The sequence below is a fragment of the Helobdella robusta genome (genome assembly GCF_000326865.2).
Source record: "Helobdella robusta unplaced genomic scaffold HELROscaffold_104, whole genome shotgun sequence".
NCBI classification, from domain to species: Eukaryota; Metazoa; Annelida; class Clitellata; order Rhynchobdellida; family Glossiphoniidae; genus Helobdella; species Helobdella robusta.
Genome location: NW_008703589.1, coordinates 245,921 through 252,742, shown reverse-complemented (window position 1 = coordinate 252,742; position 6,822 = coordinate 245,921).

Sequence of the window (6,822 nt, the reverse complement as noted above, 5' to 3'; positions counted from 1 at the left end):
ATAGCATATCTAAAGTTGTTCATATCTATATCACATATCATATCTATAGCATATCTAAAGTTGTTCATATCTATATCGCATATCATATCTATAGCATATCTAAAGTTGTTCATATCTATATCACATATCATATCTATAGCATATCTAAAGTTGTTCATATCTATATCGCATATCATATCTATAGCATATCTAAAGTTGTTCATATCTACATCACATATCATATCTATATTATATCTAAATTAGCCCATACATAGTTGAAAGAATTCTCAACATCCCTCGTGGAATTACAAAAGTATCACGAGAAGGTCAACAAACTTCAACTTAACTACCTCAATGAACATTTGTCAGAGAGCAGGAAATATGAAAATTAAATGTGTGTATATGCCACAAATGCATGTGTGTATGTGTGTGTGAGTGTGTGTGTGTGCCACAAATGCATGTGTGTGTACGTGTGTGTGTGTGTGTGTGTGCCACAAATGCATGTGTATGCGCGCGCGTGTGTGAGTGTGTGTGAGCCACAAATGCATGTGTGTGTGTTTGTGAGTGTGTGTGTGCCAAAAATGCATGTGTGTGTGTGTATATATGTGTGTGTGTGTGTCTATGTGCCACAAATGTATGGCTTCCCAAAATGATGTTTCAGGAGAGGCTGGCTAAGGTCTCATAAAAAAAATGTTTGGTAAAATCAGAGAAATTTGATCGAGCAAAAAATAAGAGAAGATGGATTTCAAACTTAATATGGCATGTTTAACTGATATGTTGACAATTTTAAATTATTTAAATCTTCGTTTGTAAGAACCAGAAGTGACAAATAATCAATGCCAATGAAGAATAAGTAGAATTTTAAAATAAACAAGTGGGGAGCAGAAGCTGAAAACCTTGCAAATTCTCTATACCTAGCACTGACACCAAATGAATGCCTTTTGAAATAAAAAAAAGAATACCTCCAACATAACAAAAGCTTCTAACTATCATTTGAGCGTTATTTTGATACAAAAATCTAACAAATAATCTTTGAATACACTATCCATTCGTTATTAACTTGAATAGTGTTCCTGTTGAAGATGAAATGAAAGAAGATTCAATTGATCTTCGAACCAAAGAGTTGGTAAAAAGCTGAATTCAATTCCGAAGAAATTGACAGACGTTTGATGCAATCTGAAGGAATGTACACAAATTTATACAAAAAAGCCATAGCAGCTCTGATTCTGTTTTTGACCACCTACTTACATGAAAAAGGCGGCTACATCAGTACAAAGATACAAAAGATACAGACAAACATTTAATTTAATTTAAAATTTAATTTAAAGTACAAGGCATTTCTATTTGTTAATTTAATTTTAATTAAAGATCTTCTTCTAACTCTTCCATCTAACTAACTACTCTAAAATAAAGAATAGAGAAGCTCAATTCACTAATTAGATTAAAGATTGATTAACATTAATGATTGATTTGATTTGCCTTTCGGTTTTAATTTGACGGATTAATTAATTAATTAACAATAATTAAATCAATAAATAATTAAAATTAATTAAAATATTAAAATAATTAATTAAATTAAATAATTAATAAATTTAAATATGGATAAACTAAAGTTGAATAAACAAAGAAATAAATGAAAATAATTTTTAAAACAAACCATTCGACATCATCTTTTCTTTATTTTTTTTTAATATTTACAAACAAGTCGATAAAAATAAAATTTGAATAACTTTTGCCGTTTTACAATATCGCTCGCATAGAAAAACAATTTGAATGACAATTGTAAACAAAGACCTCAAATTTGTTTACTAATTAGTCACAAAATTATTTTACAAGATCAAAAACAATATTTTAGACAATTTACATAAATAAAAATATTAACTGTTATTAAAAAAAATTATTATTCAAACTTTTTAATTTCTAGATAACCTTGTTATAGAATTTACATTGAAAACACTATTCTTAAATCGTAGACGTACAGTCCCACATGGTCTAGTGGTTAGGATTCCAGCCTTTCACGTTGGCGGCCCGGGTTCAATTCCCGGTGTGGGAAGCTTTTTTTGACACTTTTTCCAGTTACAACACCAGAATAATAAACCAATAATAATAATTATTATTGTAATTATTATATAATTATTATTACTATTATCAAGAACAATTATAGTTAATTATTATGACTATATTATAATTTTAGTTTAAAATTAGCTATAGTCTGGAATTAGCTATAGTCTGAAATTAGCTATAGTTTGAAATTAGCTATAGTTTAAAATTAGCTATAGTCTGAAATTAGCCATAGTTTAAAATTAGCTATAGCCTGAAATTAGCTATAGTTTAAAATTAGCTATAGTCTGAAATTAGCTATAGTTTAAAATTAGCCATAGTTTAAAATTAGCCATAGTTTGAAATTAGCTATAGTTTGAAATTAGCTATAGTTTGAAATTAGCTATAGTTTGAAATTAGTTTTTCTTATAGTCCCAGCGTCCAGTGAAGATGTAGTCGTAGTAGCGTCCGGTGGTTGTGTTGAGAGTGGCCGTGTGGCAGGTGTAGTAGTGCTCAGTCCACCAGTGGAAATCCTCGCCACAGAATTCGCCTATCTTGCATCTTAGATTCGTGTACTGTCATTCGATCGATCGATCAGTCAATCAATCAATTATTCAATCAATCAATCGATCAGTCAATCGATCATTCATCCAACCACACCCAACCAACCAACCAGCAAACTCACATAATTGCATTTACATGGCGAACATTTAGAAAGATCGAAGCACTCGTCGAGACAGGGCAGTTCCTCCCTATACACCGGCTGGCCTGAGGAATGGATGAATGAATGAATGAATGAACGAGTGACGAATGACTGAAAAACTGAATTAATAGAGTGAATGATCAGATAGATGGGTGATAGAATGAAGGATTTTTAACTGGGCGAACAAATCCGGCGGTTCTCAACCTGTGCGTTTTAACCCCCACCCAATAGGAGGTCAAAAGAGGTCAAATGATGATTGCCAAAAGTTGCATTAATCCCGCAAAAATATAATTTACTAAATTTACTATCTCTCTCATAACTTTCAATCGATTCATGTTATTGTAGAATTTTTTTCGTAATAGTTCTAAATTCTGCAAAATTAGGAAGGCCCATAAAACCTCAGGGCCAGCACCCCACCCACATGAATGACTGATTGAAATGAATGAATGAATAGATGAATGAATGAATGATTGAAATGAATGAATGAACCAATAAATGAACCCCGCCCCATCAACACTGCATCTACTTGGACCCTGAGCAGGGTGTGGCCGCCCAAGGTTGAGAAGAGCCCTCACATGGCATGGGTACTAACGATATATCCTCACTCCCCACATCGATGACGTCATCGGAGAGAAGGTGATGATGAGGAGGAGGAAGCTCTCGATGATGATGATGTTGTCGATCATGATAATGATGAACGAACGGATGGATAGATGAATGAATGACTAATTGAAATGAATGAATAGATGAATGAATGATTGAAATGAGCGAATGAACCAATAAATGAATGAACGAACGAACGAACAAATGAATGAGCAAATGAACGAACAAATGAATTAACAGATAAACAAACGAACAAATGAATGAACAGATGAACGAACAAACAAATGGATAGACGGACGGATGGATGAACGACTTTTGTTTTTATTTCACAACAAATATTATCTCGAACGGCTCGGTAGAAATTCCGCCATAAACTTTTATGTCTATTTATTATTATTGTTGTTGTTATTTACTCTTTATTATTGTTATTAATGACGTCATTATTATTATTATTAGTATTATTATTATTGCTAGTATAATTCTATCGCTTACGGATTATTAATTGTGTTGATTATCTATATATCAATTATTATTACTATCATTACAATTAATGACCTTATTATTCATATTATTATTATTATCATATTATTATTTTTATTGTCATTATTATTATTATATTATATTATTATTATTATTATATCATTATTATTAATCATATTATAATTATTATTATTATTATATCTTTGTATACACCGCGTACGGTAAATAATCTTCACGTGAGCAAAAAAAATAAAAAATCCGAAATAAAATAATTTCATCGAAACAAACTTAATAGAGAAACTGAAAAACAAATTTAATAATAATAATAATTAATAATGATAATGATTATAATTAATAATAATTATTATCATTATTAACATTATTATTATGGAAGAAAAATTCATAAAAACTGTTTACGTACAAATTACTTTTCTTAAATCCTAAAACACAGATTGCTGTATATAATACTAGTTATGTATAATACTGTACACATAATTACGTCATAATTACACACAATTACGTCTTAATTACGTCATAATAACGTCATAATTACGTCACATTCTTTCTTCGTCATATTCTTTTTTATAATTAATTGAGTTGTATTTTTATTTATCAATTTATTCGCTAATTTGCTATTCATTCATCAATATAAATCATCTTCAGTTACCTCACGATTACGTCATAATAATAATAATAACAATAATAATTATGATTAACTATTGACACTTTTAGGAATACTGTGAAGGCATTATTTTCAATGTGACTTTCATTTCGTCCTCAGTTATTTTTAATTGGCTCTTTATATAAATTCATCATGATAATAAAATCATACAAATGATAATAAAAATAACATAAATAATAAAGATGACAAAATTATAATTAACATGACGTCATCATCATCTTAATCGACATCGTGACGTCATTTTAATCGACCTGATGACGTCATCTTAATCGAAACTTGATGACGTCATCATCCTTGCTGTTGTCGTCTCATAATTTCATCATGACAACTTTTGAAAACAATATCGCCGGCCGTCATTCACGAAACACAAAAAAAAACACAAAAACTTCGAAAGAGAAGATATGGTAAAAGGCGGAAATACAAAACAGTTTACATGTGTAAATATATATATATACATATATATATATATATATACATATATATATATATACATATATATATATATATATATGTTGGTAATAGACCATAATTTTTACAATATTCTATAAATTCTACCGAATGTTTGGCGTTAATATGTTTGTAGTTCGTTTTTTCGATTTTTCTCACTAAAGTTTTTTGGTGAACGTTTAATTTATTAAAATTCAAAATAAACTTATTTTTCGAATTCATGCTGCAAATAAGGCCATATTTCGATTCCGAATGAATCATCATCAGTGCTCCTTGCTGTATATCAACAGCATACAAGGTAGATGAAGCTATTCTTAAACATATTATCAATAAAAAAGTCACACCAACCAACCCAAATAGTAAAGTTAAACTCCGAATTTATTACAACAATAAAAAGACGTCTCACCTAATACTGAAAAACAACTGCAGTCCTAGAGATAACTCTGAGTTAAAGCGTAATCACGTAATATATGAATTTAATTGCCCCTTTGACGGCTGTGCACGTCAACATGACTCATATATCGGGATTACTACTACCTCACTGACTAGAAGGCTTACGATGCATAAACAGAGTGGTGCTATCAAATCTCATTTGGACTCAACACACTCAATCACAATTAGCCGTGAAATCCTCGACAGCAACAAAAAACAACAACAACACACGTTTAGACGGCATTTCCCCCGAGATCGGGGGTTGCCGTTTGGCTACCTATGATGAAACCGAAATACCCCTCGACGCCATCCAAATCTGTCACTCGCATCAGTATCACGCAACCCCTTTCACCCTGTCCTTCTCCACCTGCTCTCTCCATCCCAATCGCGGACGACCCCTTCCTACCACTCCTTCAACCTCGAACTCCAACGCTCGCCTAATCCCGACCCTTTCATCCCTTCTCAACACATGTCCATACCACCGCAATCTCGATCTCCTTATCAATGTCACAATGTCCTCATTCAGTCCCATCATCGACATCAGCTCTGTACTACTCCTCCTATCCTTCACTTTAACCCCACACATCATCCTCACCATAGCTCTTTCAGCCCTCTGCAGTACACTTTCCTCCTCTCTCCTCAACACCCAAGTTTCACCACCATATACCATCGCTGCTCTCACACATGCTTTATATACCCTCCCTTTCATCTTCACTGACCATTTCTTTCCACACAATACCCCACCCAGTTCCCTAAATTTCATCCATCCCACACGAACTCTAGCCGTAACTGCGCTCTAACATCCTCCATCCGCATCCTCGACAGCAACACCAAAGTAATATACCAAAACAACAACTACAGGCATCTTAAAATTGCAGAAGCAGTCCTAATTGACATCAATAAACCAAAAATAAATATACAACAAAAAATGACAACCTCACTTCCAACCCGGCGCTTAACCAACAACGAAAACAAAGAAGTAATAAAAACTAGCATCGTAAATAGTGACAAAGAAGAATATGATGCTATCGATGAAGAAAAGGAGACCAAAGAAGATGACCAGCCAATTAAGAAACCTGACACCTAATTCGCATCAAAGTTCAATTTTACAACACCAAAGTTAATTTTCATTTGCAGCATGAATTCGAAAAATAAGTTTATTTTGAATTTTAATAAACTAAACGTTCACCAAAAAACTTTAGTGAGAAAAATCGAAAAAACGAACTACAAACATATAACGCCAAACATTCGGTAGAATTTATAGAATATTGTAAATATATATATATATACACAATATTCTATAAATTCTAAAATAATTATAGAATATTGTAAAAATTATGGTCTATTACCAACATATATATATATACATACACACATAAACCACACAAACCACACACACACGCACGCACAAGAAGTACATACAAATATAAAATGTTTAAATATAATACAGTTGTGT